The sequence below is a fragment of the Leptodactylus fuscus genome, chromosome 4 (assembly GCF_031893055.1).
Source record: "Leptodactylus fuscus isolate aLepFus1 chromosome 4, aLepFus1.hap2, whole genome shotgun sequence".
Taxonomy (NCBI): Eukaryota; Metazoa; Chordata; class Amphibia; order Anura; family Leptodactylidae; genus Leptodactylus; species Leptodactylus fuscus.
The window spans coordinates 106,709,174-106,726,641 of NC_134268.1; the positions used below are offsets into that span (position 1 = coordinate 106,709,174).

A 17,468-nucleotide genomic window follows, 5' to 3' on the forward strand; every position below is an offset into this window, starting at 1 on the left:
ACAAAGACAAATTGATAGAGAATATAGATTGTGAGCCCTATATGGGTTGGTGATTGACAATGTCTGTGCTGGGGAATATGATGCGCTATACAAGTAAGTGTAATAAATAAACACATACTGTAACTGTCATAAATGCAAAATAACAAGCAGCCTTGTTGTATGAGAAACATCAGATAAGAATTTATAGAATTGTGAATTACAGGTTTCAATTAAACAAGTGTACATATACTTAGAATGAGCATTCCTCATATACATATGTTAAAATAATATATACATAAAAGTATCAGAGAAGCAACCAATGCTGGCAACAATATGTTTGTGCTATATTCCTCTTTCACAGCTAATGTGAGCTTGGAACTGTACCTGGAATTTATATGAAGATTATAGAACCTTAACCCTGTTAAACAGCAATGACTATGGACAGACTGTTGGAATACTAAGGACTGAATAATGCTCATCAATATAATAGCTTCATGTTCTGGGAAGTAGCTCAGTCTGTACTGCTCGGAAAATTACACACCCAAGTATAAGTAGATGAAGGTTAATGAAAACCATCTTACCGCTAGTGAGAAAGTAAAATAATTAAAGAAAGCCCTAAAGCTAGAACTTTACTTGGGAAAATAAAAGGATTTTTAATCAAGGTGAAGACAAGTGCATTTCATTCACAAAATGTGCAATAATTTGGCAAATGTGTCCTCTTTACATTTATTTAGGTAACTGGAACAGTACTTGATGATAATGGGTTACATTGAAGTCCTACAGAATCCTAAACAAAGATACATTTTCTATTTTTTCTCTTTTTGTCAGTATTTGACAATACAATTTGGCAAAAAAAAACAACAACCCCAAAACATATCCAACAGTAAGAGTGAGGGTCCTGCATACGAGCACTCCGCCTAATACTTGGTAGCACAACCTTTAGACAAAATAACTGCGAACAACTGCTTCTGGTAACCATCAATGAGTTTCTTACAATGCTCTGCTGGAATTTTAGACCATTCTTCTTTGGCAAACTGCTCCAGGTCCCTGAGATTTGAAGGTTGCCTTCTCCAAACTACCATTTTGAGATCTCTCCACAGGTGATCTATGGGATTCAGGTCTGGACTCTTTGTTGGCCACTTTAGAAGTCTGCAGTGCTTTCTCTCAAACCAGTGCTTTTTGAAGTGTGTTTTGGGTCATTGTCCTGCTGGAAGACCCATGACCTCTGAGGGAGACCCAGCTTTCTCAAACTGGGCCCTACATTATGCTGCAAAATTTGTTGGTAGTCTTCAGACTTCATAATGCCATGCACACGGTCAAGCAGTCCAGTGCCAGAGGCAGCAAAGCAACCCCAAAACATCAGGGAACCTCCACCATGTTTGACTGTAGGGACCGTCTACTTTTCTTTGAAGGCCTCTTTTTTTTTCCTGTAAACTCTATGTTGATGCCTTTTCCCAAAAAAGCTCTACTTTTGTCTCATCTGACCAGAGAACATTCTTTCAAAACGTTTTTGGCTTTCTCAGGTAAGTTTTGGCAAACTCCAGGCTGGCTTTTTATGTCTCTGGGTAAGAAATGGGGTCTTCCTGGGTAACCTACCATACAGTCCCTTTTCATTCAGACGCCGACGGATAGTACGGGTTGACACTGTTGTACCCTCGGACTGCAGGGCAACTTGAACTTGTTTGGATGTTAGTTGAGGTTCTTTATCCACCATCCGCACAATCTTGCGTTGAAATCTCTCGTCAATTTTTCTTTTCGATCCACATCTAGGGAGGTTAGCCACAGTGTCATGGGCTTTAAACTTCTTGATGACACGCATGGTAGACACAGGAACATTCAGGTCTTTGGAAATGGACTTGTAGCCTTGAGATTGGTCATGCTTCCTCAGAATTTTGCTTCTCAAGTCCTCAGACAGTTCTTTGGTCTTCTTTCTTTCCTCCATGCTCAATGTGGTACACACAAGGACACAGGACAGAGGTTGAATTCAACTTTAATCCATTTCAAGTGGCTGCAAGTTTGATTTAGTTATTGACACCACCTGTTAGGTGCCTCAGGTAAGTAACAGGTGCTGTTAATTATTAGAGAAGCAAATTAGAGAAGCATCACATGATTTTTCAAACAGTGACAATACTTTTACCCACCCCCTTTTTATGTTTGCTGTGAAATTATATCCAATTTGGCTTTTTGACAATTCTTTTTGTGGTTTTCCATTGAAAACAAATTAAATGAAGATAATAATACCAAAGAATTTGTGATTGCAATCATTTTCTGGAAGAAAATGAGTATTATCTGACAGAACTGTAGTGGTGCCAATACTTTTGGACAACACTGTACATTGCATGGTGACTGTACTTAGTATTGCAACATGGTTTCATTAATTTGAATGGTACGGACCCGCAAACAATCCATATGGCCGATGAAACATCACCTCATCTATGAACAAGAAGTGGGGTTCACCTCAGCTGCTCTGCCACTTTGAACAGCTGTTCAGTGGAGGTTCGGGGTGTCAACCCCCCCCCCCCCTCCAATTACACATTGATGATCTATCCTAAGCATATGTTATCAGTAATATGTACCGACAATCCTGTTTAATGTTACATAGTCTTATGGCCACTAAAATGTTGTGATTTGTTAGCAAAATAGAAGAAAAAAATCATTAAGTTTTCTTTACTGCAATATATTGTTACTCTGAGAAATTGAAAATCCACAGAAGAAAAATAAATATCAAATTCTTGTACAGCTTGATATAATTGGCCTACAAATATCAACCTCAATTTGTGTTGTAAAAAAAGAGATGTAAAGAAAGTAGTATCTATTCTAATCTATTTCCAAAATCATCAGGAGGCTGCTGAAGAATAGCATTATTATTACAATTTATGCCAGGAGGGCATTTGACCATGTGGACTGGGACATTCCTTTCAAAAAAGCTTTAATAGCAGATTTTAAACCAAATTTTATGTGCAAACCTGAAAGGAAGCCAGAGTTTGTAAAATAGAGTATACAGAAAGATGAATTCTTTCCAGTGTTAAAATATAAGTCGTTTGGTTTCCAAAATAGGTTTCATTTCATACATAGTTTCATGTTTTAAACAATTCATACTTGAGGTAGCAGGTAAGATGCAGAAAATTGATTGAATACCATAATCATGTTATTAGACATCAATTCCATTCTCAAAGCTGAGATTTCCATAATATTCAGCATACCAATCACCATTTTAGTTTCTGCTTGAAATTGTGGGAAAATCTTTGTACTGTATGCCAAACTGCCTATGCATTTTAAATTTTATTTAGTAGAAGTCGACATTTCACTTGGATCAATAGATCCCAAGACATATTGTGCAAGATGTATAACTTTTAAAAAACAAAACCAAAAAACAACTAAAAAGACATGGTTTCGTGATACTCTATCATGAGGTATTTATCCTATATATGTCTATGCAGCCAAAAAGTGGTTGTTGTTTGTATTGCAGTGTATGTGGGACTACTGTTAAGGGTCCTGACTAGAGATGAGCGAGTAGTACTCGATCGAGTAGGTATTCGATCGAATACTACGGTATTCTAAATACTCGCACTCGATCGAGTACCACTCGCTATTCGAATGTAAAAGTTCGATGCAGAACCAGCATTGATTGGCCGAATACTATACAGTTGGCCAATCAACGCTGGTTCTTCTCCTACCTTTAGAAGTCTTCTCCGTGCAGCTTCCCCGCGGCGTCTTCTGGCTCTGAATTCACTCTGCCAGGCATCGGGCCTGGGCAGAGCTGACTGCGCATGTCCGCTTGTAGTGCGGGCATGCGCAGTTGGCTCTGCCCAGCCCCGATGTCTGGCAGAGTGAATTCAGAGCCGGAAGATGCCGCGGGGACGCTGCAAGGAGAAGACTTTTCGGAGGATCCAGCCCGACCCTCACTCGTGGACTTGGTAAGTATAATTTGATCGAATGTTGCCTACCCCTAAAACGAGGATTTCCCCCCATAGACTATAATAGGGTTCGATATTCGATTCGAGTAGTTGAATATTGAGGGGCTACTCGAAACGAATATCGAACCTCGAGCATTTTACTGTTCGCTCATCTCCAGTCATGACATATATAGCGCCACAACCTTCACAACCTACCAAAAGTGTCATTTACAAAATGAACACACTTCATTTAATAGGCAATGATGTTCAACCCTGATTCAAAACATAAATGGAACTGCTCATGATTCTTATTGGTATTATGTTTGCCCTCCCACAAAGACGTCCTAACCTCTTCCACCTTCTCACCCCTGTTCTTTTGAAAGCACTATCGGAATCCATCCACTTTTAGATATGGAAGTAGCTAATATCTCTGCAGCCTATCAGACGGATATCAGGCCTAACTTCTGCTGGATTGTTCCCTGTCTCTTGGAATCCTCACACAACTTGACCTCCATGAATTCAATACATAATGTTAACGCCCAAGGAATTACTCAGGCAGTTACATAGATGGTCAATACATTGCAACCACAAGATATCTTAATGCGGAGGTCCTTATCCTTACCCCTCTCTCTCACACCTTCCCTTTTTCATTCCCCATAACATGACTGTGATTTGTATGAAAGACTCACTTCAGGGATGGAAATAAATGTTCAATATAATATTTTAAAAAATAAACAAAATATCACCTATCACTACTGTTTCTTTTTTTCCACTTGCCAAAGGGGTGTGTTCTTAGAAAGTCTGATATAGACTAGGATGTTTTCTAGCTTCCACCTTTCCTGAACAATCAATACAATTAGTTTTGGCTCTCAATATGCAAATTAAGCTTACTACTGCCAGGTGAGTGGTCTTGGCCTGTCTTCTCCAACATGGGACAGCCCACCTGACAGTTTAGCGTATAACCAGCAACTGCAGAAACTTGGCGATGCTGTTCATTTCAAACTGCAGAAGTACTTACGGTACTTCTGCTAGCAGGCCCAGAACACAGATACACGTCAGGTGAGGGCTTGAGCTTACGTGGCCATGTCACCCGGCGTGTGATAGAGCGGTGGTGGTGTGGGGGGGGGGCACAGGGTCTGCGCTCCAGGCCTGATAACAGAAGTACCATAAGTACTTCTGCAGTTCGAAATGAATAGCATCGTCATGCCACAAAAACTGTGCTGAAAAACTCGGCTTATATTTGAGTATATATGGTATATTGTTTATTGAAAGAGAAAAATATTCATACTGAGCCAAAAAAAACCAAAAACATTGCTATTAAAATACATGTAATTTTCCCTTCATTATTTTGTGGGATGGGGCTACAAGATTGAAGTAATCTTTTCTAAAGCTAATTGGGGCTAGATAATAGATAAAACTTTTTAGGATTAAAAAAAAAAACTATAAGGGCACAGTACCATCAAGTAAAGAAAGTAGAAAGAATTATTTTTCACCAAAGCAAAGAAGCTGCTGTTAAGGTACTTCTATTTTACATTGCTTCTAGCAAACTTCTTTTAAGCATCAACTGGTCAATAATAACCAGTTAGTTAAAGCAAATTGTCAAGAAATGAAAATCTCATGCTTGCTTTGACTCTATAATCATAAACACCATCATAACTGTCATGGTGAAATATGTTCCTGTTTTTAATGCTAAGAGCAATCCTATAAGTTTCTGCAGAAGTTGAAATACCTATCGCTACTTAGCTTTCTGTCTCCTGGGATTATGTAATGACTGAGTATATAAAAACTGAACATGTACTACTAATCTTACCTGTCTTAGAGCTGTTCAGACCCTTTGAGAAGACTAAAGCCTGAATTATAGCTAGACTAATTTGTAGCTAGAGTAGAACAAACCTAACAAATATAATTTCCTGAAATATTATTAATATTACTTGTCTAAAACTTTCTACTCTAATTTGGTCATATAGATACAGTTGAATAACTCTCTAGGTATGATGTTGTGATGGGGCTGGTACCGATGGAATTAGCCCTATGACTGCAATTAATAAATGTAACAGCTTTCTTTGACTCCCTTGTTGTCTCTCTCAACAGTAACCCAGAAATGATACTGTATACAAGTTAAATGATAAATTACATGCAATTCAAAATGGACTGTAAGGATGAACTTGTTACATAGAAAACAAGGCTTGTACAGACCTTGCCTGAAATAAAAATATTATAAGGGACAGAATTGCACTGTAGCAATAAAGTAAGACTTCTTTCTGCCCTAAAGACCCAAAATGTTTTGGTCTTTGAAAGAATAGCAAGATAAAAAAAGAGTTCGCCAACATATGGATGTGTCACCACTCAACTGATCTCCAATTTAGTTAAAGATTCCAATTTATCTTAACACGACATTCACCTTGAAATGCTGCAATTCAAAGCTACAAATAGAATAGTTAGCATATCATTTTTTGTTACAAAACCATGTTTTTGTATAAAAAAAACAGTTTACCTTGTGATGCACAGATATGAAGATTAGAGATGAGCAAGTAGTGTTCGATTGAGTAGGTGTTCGATCGAATACTACGGTATTCGAAATACTCGTACTCGATCGAACACTACTAGCTGTTCGAAGTTTAAGGTTTGATGCAGAACCAGCGTTGATTGGCAGAACGCTATACATTCCGCCAATCAACGCTGGTTCTTCTCTTACCTTTAGAAGTCTTCTCCGTGCAGCGTTCCCCATGGCGTCTTCCGGCTGGAATTCACTCTGCCTAGGCATCCGGCCTAGGCAGAGCCGACTGCGCATGCCTGGGCATGCCCTAGCATGCGCAGTTGGCTCTGCTCAGGCGTCGGGCCGGGAAGAGCCAACTGCACATGTCCGCGCATGACCACGCATGCGAAGTCGGCTCTACCTAGGCCCCAATGCCTAGGCAGAGTGAATTCCAGCCGGAAGAAGACTTCAAGGAGAATCCAGCCTGACCGTCACTCGTGGACTTGGTAAGTATAATTTTATAGAATTTTGCATACGCCTGAATCGAGCATTTCCCCCCATAGACTATAATGGGGTTCGAAATCCATTCGAACAGTCGAACAGTGTGTGGCTGTTCGAATCGGATTTCGAACCTCGGACATTTTAGTGTTCGCTTATCTCTAATGAAGATATCCACACCCATAGGACATGTAAAGAGTTACACATCTGTACTATGTAACATGCACAGGATACTGCCATGAAACTGAAATATCTCTGAATTAACTACTTGTATACCAGCAACTGTTCTTTGATACTGAGTCTAAACTTTTAAGGGTGTCTCCTTAGATTTTGACAATTTGCACTAATATGGTATATATATATGGTGGAGAGACACATTAGACTAAAGTTGTTATAGAGAACTACCCCATAAGAATTCTTATGGTCCTTGTGGCTGCGGTCAAGTATTTCTCTGAATGCTGTCCATAGCATCCCAGGCAAGACAGTTTCCCAAAAAAAATTGTACAGAAAATCTGCCACTATAAAATTAAAGTAGGTTGGAAAAAAAAAACCAATATGCATCAGTATCTGGTTTAAATTATTAAAAAAGATATAGCAAAACTTCAACTTAGAGTTATTTTATTATTAACAGTTCCCAAATACATGATTTTACTCAATGGGGGAGAATTCTCGTTAGGGACATTTACATTTTGTTAGAATCTACATTGTCATAATTCATCAAAGGTTGTACAATATGTTTGTTAGATTATAGATGGAAGGTCACAATAAAAACAATAACAAGAGATTGGCTGATAACAGCAAGCTAGCTAAAACTAGCACACTTCTGTGAACCAAGACAGACCCCCAGACGCCTTCACCAGAGCTCACCACAAGTACAGTTGAACTTGCGCTGAATCTGGGAAACTGAATTGTCACCAGCTAGACGCACTAATAATAAATGCACTGCCACAGAAAACAAAACAAAATCCACTAAAACTTATACAGTGACTTGCAGACAAGAGAAGTCATACCAGCAGGGTCAAAACCAGGAGAGGACTAATGAACAGAAAAAGAAGAGGAAAACAATATCCGGGAAACAAACCAAGGGCCACAAATCCACCAAGAAACATCAAAGCAGAATCAGGAGGCAAAAAGACAACCCAGGGAGTAAACCAGAGGTCAGTAAGCAAATAGGTATTCACAGACATGATGGAGAGCTAAACTAAAAAGTAAACTAAGTTAGTAGGCACTAGTGTCAGGAGGGTGGGGTCTTATATAGGCCTCCCCATCTGCTAACTGGACCATGCCAGAAAGCCTCTAAAACTGCAAAAATTTACCAGGTTGGCATGGTAACATTAAAAGTGCAGCAGCCGGATAGAGCATCCTGACACGTTTGATAAATTTCATTGATGAGACTGACACTTCTATCCTGAGATGTCATATCACTTTCTACACCACCTACTTAGTGGAGTACAGAAAACTAGACAGGCTACCTGTGTTCACTTTCACATCCACTTTTTCAAAAGTGAAGTGAGTGCTGTAAAATGCAGTTAAGTTGCAATTTTTCTTTTTTTTTTTGCGAATAAAAAAAAGTAGCAAAAATGCTATTTTGTGACTTTTAGATGTCAAAATTCTGGATTGATAAATTCCACATTTTTCATGTAAAGTTTAATTCACTTGTTTTGGGGATTCAATACTAGATAAGTTCTTTAATTTAGTGTTTTATCAAAGCATAAAAGCCAAAACTATCATAGAATTGAACATTTTACTTTGCATTATATGCTAGACTATCACAATGGTCAAGTATTATTTGCACTGGAAAATAGGAAGATAATATACAGTTTGATTGAACATGTATGAAGTTTTACAGCAATAATTATAGATCCACTTTAAGTCAGATTTTAATTTGCAATCTTACCTTCCTTATGAAACATCTAATCAGCTCCTAAGAGTAGAAAAGAAATGAGAAATTAGCGTACAAGAGAAAAATTAAGTGAACGTTATTGTCAATCATGAGGCTGCCTGAATTATTCTAAAAGTCTAATGAAAAACAAAACATTATTCCCTATGAGCCATATTCCATATAAACTAGTGTGCTCTAGAAACTATTACAGTCTATTGGGAAATGTGATGCAATTTTTTCCAGAAATGTTGAAGTTGAGAAGATGTTATCAAGCCAAGCAAAAAAAATCTAGATGAATTATGTATTAACGGCTTCGTGCCATTGTATTTATTGTCGTCCACATCACTTTTTAAAGGGGGTCTTGAGAGCTCTGTTCAACCAGATTTATTTCACGGTAGTGTATTAGAACTGGACTAAACATAAAGCATTTAAAAGTATTTAAAAACAGATACATTGAATTATACCTCAAGTAATCTAATTTAAAACTAAATTATTCACACTTCAATGTGTAAATCTACAATTTAAAAATAGATGGTTTAAGCATATATGGTGCAAGGGCTTCATTCATGGAGCCAGCATGCCCTATACAGCTCACTATAGGGAAAGCAGTGGGAATGAATTCATTCAGTTCTTTACTTCCTCCCTGCAGTTGTCAAAGAAAGTGCTAAAATATGCTATTACATGCTGTCTATGGAATTACATGCCGTCTATTTGTCTGTAGAATTAAGCTGCTCATTAATTAAGTTCCATGATGACAGAATCTTTTTTTTTTTTATGTAGATTGTGAGACCCACATAAGGCTCACAATGTACATTTTTTTGGGAGTATGGGATGGAAATCCACAAAAATACAGGGAGAACATACAACTCCTTGCATATTTTTTTTGCCTTTGGCAGGACTCGAACCGAAGATTCCAGCACTGCACGACTGCAATGCTAACCACTGAGCCACTGTGTGGCAGAATCTTGACACATGAGTAGAAATGAGCGAACTGATTGGTAACAAAAAAAAACACAAAAAACTTGCAATTCGTCTCAGGTGAACTAAAATGGCCAAAATAACATTTAATGCACAATAAAAATACAGAGGAGAAGAAGGACCACGTGGTCTCCTGGGAGGCTTCTGGCATCACCTGACTATCTCTCAGTAAAGCACAAGTTGGAGGTGGAGAAGTTACTTCAATGGGAGCGAGCGTAAAGCCATTCATTGAAGTGAATGGGAAGTGTTTAGAAGTGCTCGCGTGTATGGCTCGGAATCAGCCGAGTGCTTACGCCTTGTGAAGGGGCCCTTAGTGTATCTTACTGCACGGTGATCTGTGACTGTCCACAAAGTTACTTACATTGTTTTACTGATTCTTTAACCAACACATAAAAAATACTATTGTCAAAAAAACTAGTATGTTGTAGAGAGTATAGTGCAAAATGTCATTTTAGTGTTTCTTAATGTTTTTGTTAACTAAAGCATAACAAATGCCATTATTATTATTAAAAAAAAAAACAACAAGCTGACTCTCTCAGTGTGTTATAGTATAACACTCACTGACCAGGATTACTTTTTAGTGCTAAATCCCATCTTCTTGTTAAGTATTTTTTTTTTTTTTAATATCGTTTTTGTTAACAAATACAGACAAACAATCATTATTTATCCCTGCAAAAATCCAAGGTGACCTAAGCAGTGTGTTATAGTCTAACACTGGTCAGGTTACACTTTCAAGGCTAAATCTCATTTCTTTGCTAATTTTGTTCTAAATAGAATTTTTTGTGAAAAACAAAACAAAATAGGTAGTTGCAAGGTCAGAATTTTTTGCCAATCATTAATATATAAGTGACTAAAATCACTGGTAGAAACAAGTGTAGGAGACATGCTAAAGGATGAGGGAGAAACGCGTATACTACTGTTATGCCATCCACAACTGCAAGTAGTGATACTAACAATATAAAAGCGACACTACTTTTGGCCTTGGCAGTCCCATCATTAGCTTCAGGGTTGTTGTACTTCTTGAGTATAAAGGTAAACTTTTTGAGAGCAGTAAAACAGAGTCATGATTCTGTTTGTTCCTCCTCCTCTGCTTTTGTAACACATAATTTAGCACCCTGCCTTTCTGCACTGTCAACCATGTCTTCTTCATCTTCACTGATACAGATCCTATTATCAAGTTGTCATGTGGCATCTGTTGAGAGAAATATTTCTTGTAGCCAAAGTCTTCCTCTTCTTGATGAGTTGTATGAGAACAAACAGTATTTTTTTTTTATGTAGAGGAGATAGAGATACCACTTGTGGCAGCAGCTTCTCCTCCTCCTTGCCAATGTCAGTCATCTATCAGGGATTGTATGTCCAGGAAATAGCAATACTTTCCCAGGCAACTCACATCTAGCCAAGTAATTGGTGGTGCAGTCACTGCTGTGCCGCTTTCTGGGTTCTATTGCATTTCGTCAAATGGTGGCATGCACACACTGTCTCAATGGTGAATTCCTAGCTACCCTTATTTCTCTAGAAAAGCTGTTCCTTCTTGGAATTACCATGTGTACGATCCTTGGATATATCCATGAGGGGAAAAAGGCATGCCACAGTCAATACATAGTGCAGCAATTATGAGCAGGGACAATACACAACTTTCATATCTCACTGGGTCAATATTTTGAGTGGTAGCAGTCACCATCCAGAGACACAGCAAAGTCAGGTACTGCCATGGTACTAGAATTCACACCACCCCGTGAGTGCAAGGCCACTCTCAACACCAAGTGGGACCCATCTCTCTGCTGCATTTTCTCCTCACCATTTACCATCCCCATATTCGCCAGGGCAAGCCATTACTTCCACTACCCCTCCCTCATTTCATGGTTGTAAGATGTAGTGCACATTATGTGCCATGGTGGCACATGCTGAAGTATCTGTTTGAGTAGCACAAGGTGGTCAGTGTGTACTGCATGCAGCAAAGCTCAGGAGCAATGAGGTTTTTATTAAAAATCCTCTATTGGAAGCTCTTGAGGGAACTGTATTGATTTTGAGACTCTTTTAGGAGGCTCAGGTTACCAAATGTGCCAGCATCAGGAACAACTACAGCATTAAGGCTAGTTCACACGGGGACATGGAGGAGGGTTTTGACAGCGGAATCCACGTCATAATCCTCCTCCATACAATGTTAGTCTATGTAGAGGGCTAGTTTTTTTTTTTTTTGCTAGCCTTTTTTTAATGCTAGGCGAAAAAAGAAGCAACATGACCTTTGCGAGAAGTGAATGGGAAGTGCAAAATGTGTGTTTTTTACCACACGTTTTTTTTACAAAAAAGGGGCGGTAAAAAAACGCAACGCATTTTTTGTGGCCCATTCTCTTTAAGGATGGGAAAACCGCCCAAGGCCAAGGTCCAAAAAACGCTTCCTAATTAGGAAGCGTTTTTTTTTCCGGTGCCAAAATAAGCCATACGTAATTTACGTGTGAACTAGCCCTTAGCGATATCATGAATTTGATATATGTCCTACAGGAAATATTTACAGTTTGGTAGTGAAAGGTGGAAAATCTTTGTCACTCTTATTCAGCTGCCAGGCTATTCACACTGATAGTATGACAGAAGTTTTTCTTGAAATTCTGAAAATTGTCACTCCACCATCGATATGTTGCTGTGAAATTTTCTTTTTTAATTCAAAAAGGCTTTATTAAGCAAATGTGGAAGAACAGAATACATTACGATGTCAAAATAAAGCAATAGAACAGAGACATCTATAAAACAACAACATTAACCGGTTAAGGACCAGGCCCAGAAGTACATTAAGGACCGGGCCTCTTTTTTCAAAACTGACATGTGTCACTTTAAATGGCAATAACTTTGAGACGCTTTAACTTACACAAGTGATTTTGAGATTGTTTTTTCGTAACACATTATACTTCATGTTAGTGGTAAATACTAATCAATATTTTTGTATTTATTTATAAAAAAAACTAGCAAATTTGATGGAAATTTGGAAAAAATTGCAATTTTCAAAATGTGAAATTCTCTGCTTTTCAGGCAGATAGTCATACCATCCAAATACATGAATAAATATTATCTCCCATATCTCTGCTTTATATCGGCATCATCTTTTGATCGTCTTTTAATTCATTTTGGATGTTACAAGGCTTACAAGTGTAACAGCGATTTTCCAGATTTACAAGAAAATTCCTCAAACTAATTTTTTAGGGAACACTTCAGTTCTGAAAGGAATTATAAAGGCCTATATAATAGAAACCCCCATAAATCACCCCATTTTCAAAACTACACCCCTCAAATTATTCAAAACAGCATTTGGGATGTTTGTTAACCCTTTAAGCATTTCATAAGAATAAAAATAATATGGAGGTCAAATTTAGACATTTCATTTTTTTTCACTAATACATTCATTTAGACCTAAAATTAACACATTAACAAAGGGTTAAAGGAGAAAATGCATCTGGCACTTTGTTATGCAATTTCTCCCGTGCACAGAAATCCCCCACATGTGGGTGTAAACTGATTTTTGGGCACACGGCAGTGCACGAAAGGGAAGGAGTGACACTGGGTGTTTGAACAGCATATTTTGCTGGAATAATTTTCAGGCACCATGTCACATTTGCAGAGCCCTTAGCGTACCAAAACAATGGAAACCCCCCAAAAGTGACCCCATTTTTAGAATCTACACCCCTCACGGAATTCATCAAGGGATATAGTGAGCATTTAGACCGTACAGTTGTTTCACAGATTTTACTAACATTGGAATGTGTAAAAGAAAAATTACTAAAATGTTACTTTATCCCCAAAGTTTTCATTTTCACAAGGGGTTAAAGGAGTAAAAGCCCCCCAAAGTTTGTTAAACAATTTATCCTGAACACGGCAATACCCCATATGTGGCCATATTCAGCTGTATGGGAACATGGCGGGGCTCAGAATGGAAGGAGCGCTATTTTGCTTTTGGATGGCAGATTTTGCTGGAATAATTTTTAGGTGCCATGTCACATTTGCAGAGCCCCTAGAGAACCAATACAGTAGAAACCCCCTAAAAGTGACCCCATTTTGGAAACTACACCCCCCACAGAACATATCAAAGGGTAGAGTGAGCATTTTGACCCTACAGCTGTTTCACAGATTTTATTAACATTGGGACATGAAAATGAAAATTTACTTTTTTTCCAACAAACTGTCAATTTAGCCCCAAATTTTTCATTTTCACAAGAGGATAAAGGAAAAAAAGCTCCCTAAAGTTCGTTACACAATTTCTCCTGAACACAGAAATGCCCCATATGTGGCCATAATCTACTGTATGGGAACATGGCGGGGCTCAGAATGGAAAGAGCGCTATTTGGCTTTTGAAGGGCAGATTTTGCTGGAATATTTTTCAGGTGCCATGTCGCATTTGCAGAGCCCCTAGTGTACCAATAAAGTGGAAACCCCCTAAAAGTGACCCCATTTTGGAAACTACACCCCTCATAGAATTTATCTAGGGGTTTGGTGAGCATTTTGGCCTCACAGCTGATTCACAGATTTTATTAACAATGGGACGTAAAAATGAAAAATTACTTTTTTTTCCAATTAATCGTCCATTTAGCGCCATATTTTTAATTTTGCAAGTAGCTGAAGAATTAAAAGCCCCCCAGAGTTTGTTACACAATTTCTTCTTAACACGGCAATACCCCATATGTGGCCATAATCTGCTGTATGGGTATACGGTGGGGCTCAGAATGGAAAGAGCGCTATTTGGCTTTTAGAAAGCAGATGTGGCTGGAATAGTTCTCAGGTGCCATGTCGCATTAGCTGAGCCCCTAAAGTATCAATACAATGGAAACCCCTCAAAAGTGACCCCATTTTAGAAACTACACAGGTGACAGTAAACTGGAATTCACCAAGAAGTGACCCCATTTTGTAGGGACAATTTTAGAGCCTCTGCAAATGTGACGTGGTGTCCAAAAACAAAGAATATAAATCTGCACTCCAAAAGCACATATCGCTCCTTCACATCTGCGTCCTGCTGGGTACCCAAATAGCGGTGTGTGCCCACATGTATGACACTGGTGTACCCCGGATAACGGACTTAATGCCATATGTGGGTATAAATGGCTGTTTGGGCACAGCCGGGCACAGAAGGGAAGGAGCGCTATTTTGGTTTTTGGAGCACAGTTTGGTTTTAGGACACCATGCCACTTTTGCAAAGCCCCTGAATTGCCAATAAAGTGGAATCCGCAGACACGTCACCCCATTTTGGACACTAGCCCACTCATGGGATTTATCAAGTGGTGTAGTGAGCATTTTTCACCCTTGAGTGTTGCATTTATTTAGTTTCCAGAAATGAAATCACAGCTGATAATGAGAAGTTAAAAATGAAATTTTTCCAGAGATTCGCCATTTTAGTGCCCGATATGTTGTGCCCAACTTATGTCAGCAGAGACACTCCAAAAACTGGTAAGCGGGTATCCCGGGCACAACAGCTTTCAGAGCGTTCATCTCTAATACAAGGCGGGCACAACATATTACGCACTGAAATGACGTATTCCTGGAAAAATTGTCATTTTCACCTCTCACAATCAGCTTCGTATTCATTTATGGATAATAAGTTATAGCAACACTTGGGGGTTAAAAATGCTCTCTGTACCCCTGGAGAAATCCTTCAGGGGTGTAGTTTCCAAAAAAAGGTCACATATCAGGGGATTCCACTTTACTGGCGTTTCAGCTCTACAAAAGTGTCATGGCATCCAAAAACCAAACCGTCTGTGCTCCAAAAACCCAATAACCCTTCTTCCCTTTTGCGTCCAGCTGTGCCCTAATATCAGTTTATACCCACATATGACATTACGTCCGATATAACGGGTACACCAGTGTCATACATGTGTCATACATGTGGCATAAACTGCAGTTTGGGCGCACAGCAGGGCGCAGAAGCGAAGGAGCGCGATGCGGCTTTTGTAGTACAGATTTTGATGTTTGGTATCTGGACGCAATGTCATGTTTGTAGAGCTTGTAAGGTACCAGAAAAGTGGATTCCCCAAAGGAGTGACCCCATTTTGAAAACTGCACCCCTCAAAGAATTTATCAGGGGGTGTAGTGAGTATTAGTATCCCAGACGTGACTGCACAGCGGATGGCGAAGAGGGAATATATAAGCTGTGCGGAGAACATTGCAGACACCAAATTCCCTACTATGTCCCAGTAGCTCCTATGATTGGGGGAGTCACTCTGGGGGTCACTTTGGGGGTCACTTCTGGTGTTTTTTCGCTCATAAGCTGTAAATCTGGGGTGTCCCCTGATATTCGCTCGCACAGCTTATATATTCCCTACCTGCCGCAGCCAGTTGTGTTCTAATGATTTGGCGATTTTTGGGGGGTTTTGCCTTGACATTGCTAGATGCTATATTTTCTTTATTTTTCTGGTGACATGGCCATATAAGGGCTTGTTGTTTGCAGGATGAGATGCATTTTGTAATGACATTATCTTTGGGTGCCTACAACTTACTGATTACATTTTATTAACTCTTTCTTGCTGGATTAAAAAAAAAAAAATCAATCCTGCATTGAGTTTTACATTTTAAATTTTGCGCCATGCAGCGTACAGTATAAGTAACATGTGTCCTTTATTCTGCGGGTCGGTACGGTTACGACGATACCTCATTTATGTTATTTTTTTATGCGATACTAAGTCTGCAGAACAAAAACACATATGGGGACATAAATCAATGTTTTTTGCATCGCCATCTTCTGAGAGACGTAACATTTTTATTTTTCGGTTGACAGTGTTGGTTGAGGGCTTATTTTTTGCGGGAAAATGTGTGCTTTTTATTGGCACTGTTGTGGGGTGAATATGACTTTTTGATCACTTTTTATAGCATATTTTGTAGGATGAGATGGCAAAAAATCATTATTTCCGGCGAGTTTTTTCCGTTTTTTTTTTCCGACGTTCACCAAGTACATTAAATATTATTTCAGTTTTATTGTACAGGTTGTTACGGACGCGGATATACCAAATATGCATTGCTTTTTTTAATTTTTAGTGCTTTTTTTTATATAATTCATTTTGTATAGAAAAAAGGGATTTTTGGACTTTAGAACATTATTACTTTTTTCATACACTTTATTTTTTTTTTTAAAACTTTTTTTTTACTTTTTCATGTGTCCCTTTAGGACACTTGAATCAGTTGATGCTTTGATGAAAGCATCAGCTGATTCAGCACAGTAGCAGACAGGACACGAGCAGGACATGAGCCTGCTCGTGTCCTGTAAGCTGCAGAGGAAGTGAGACACATCGCTCACTTCCTCCACCGCCTGGCAGGATCACCAGGTATGTGGGGGCTCCGGTAGTCTGGGGTCACTGGCCAGACCCCAGACTACCTTGTACTGACATCGGCACCCCCCGATCTCGCCGCGGGGGGTGCCGATCGGGTTAACCTGTCGGCGGATCCCTTTCGATCGCGCCGTGATGTTTGACGGCGCGATCGAAAGGGTTAACACATCCAGTCGGACTCAGTTCCGACTGGACGTTATGGAGGAAGGGGTTAGGTGTTAGTAACACCTAACCCCTGCCCCCTCCGCACCCCTCCCCCCGCCAGAAAGGTACCTAAAGGCCGGACGTATTTCGGCAATAGTCCGGTCTTTAGGTACCAGCACATGAGGCCGTAAATTTACGTACGGCGGTCCTCATGTGGTTAACAAATTTGTCATCAGTAGTAGTCTAAGTAATGTCAGATACATAATACATAATACAAAATACAAAATACAAGCCCAACCAGGAGGAGGGATGGAAGA

The 17,468-nt window shown here is 39.2% G+C and overlaps 1 protein-coding gene across 2 annotated transcripts in view; it reads right to left on the reverse strand.

Annotated features, from left to right (window-relative positions):
* The window catches only part of CDH20 (cadherin 20), a 334,567-nt gene that overhangs the window by 201,582 nt on the left and 115,517 nt on the right, over positions 1-17,468 (reverse strand). For both annotated transcript variants that reach the window (XM_075270928.1, XM_075270927.1), the window contains exon 3: positions 8,747-8,773. The gene's annotated coding sequence lies outside the window, so the exon portion shown is untranslated. The remainder of the gene's footprint in view (positions 1-8,746; positions 8,774-17,468) is intronic.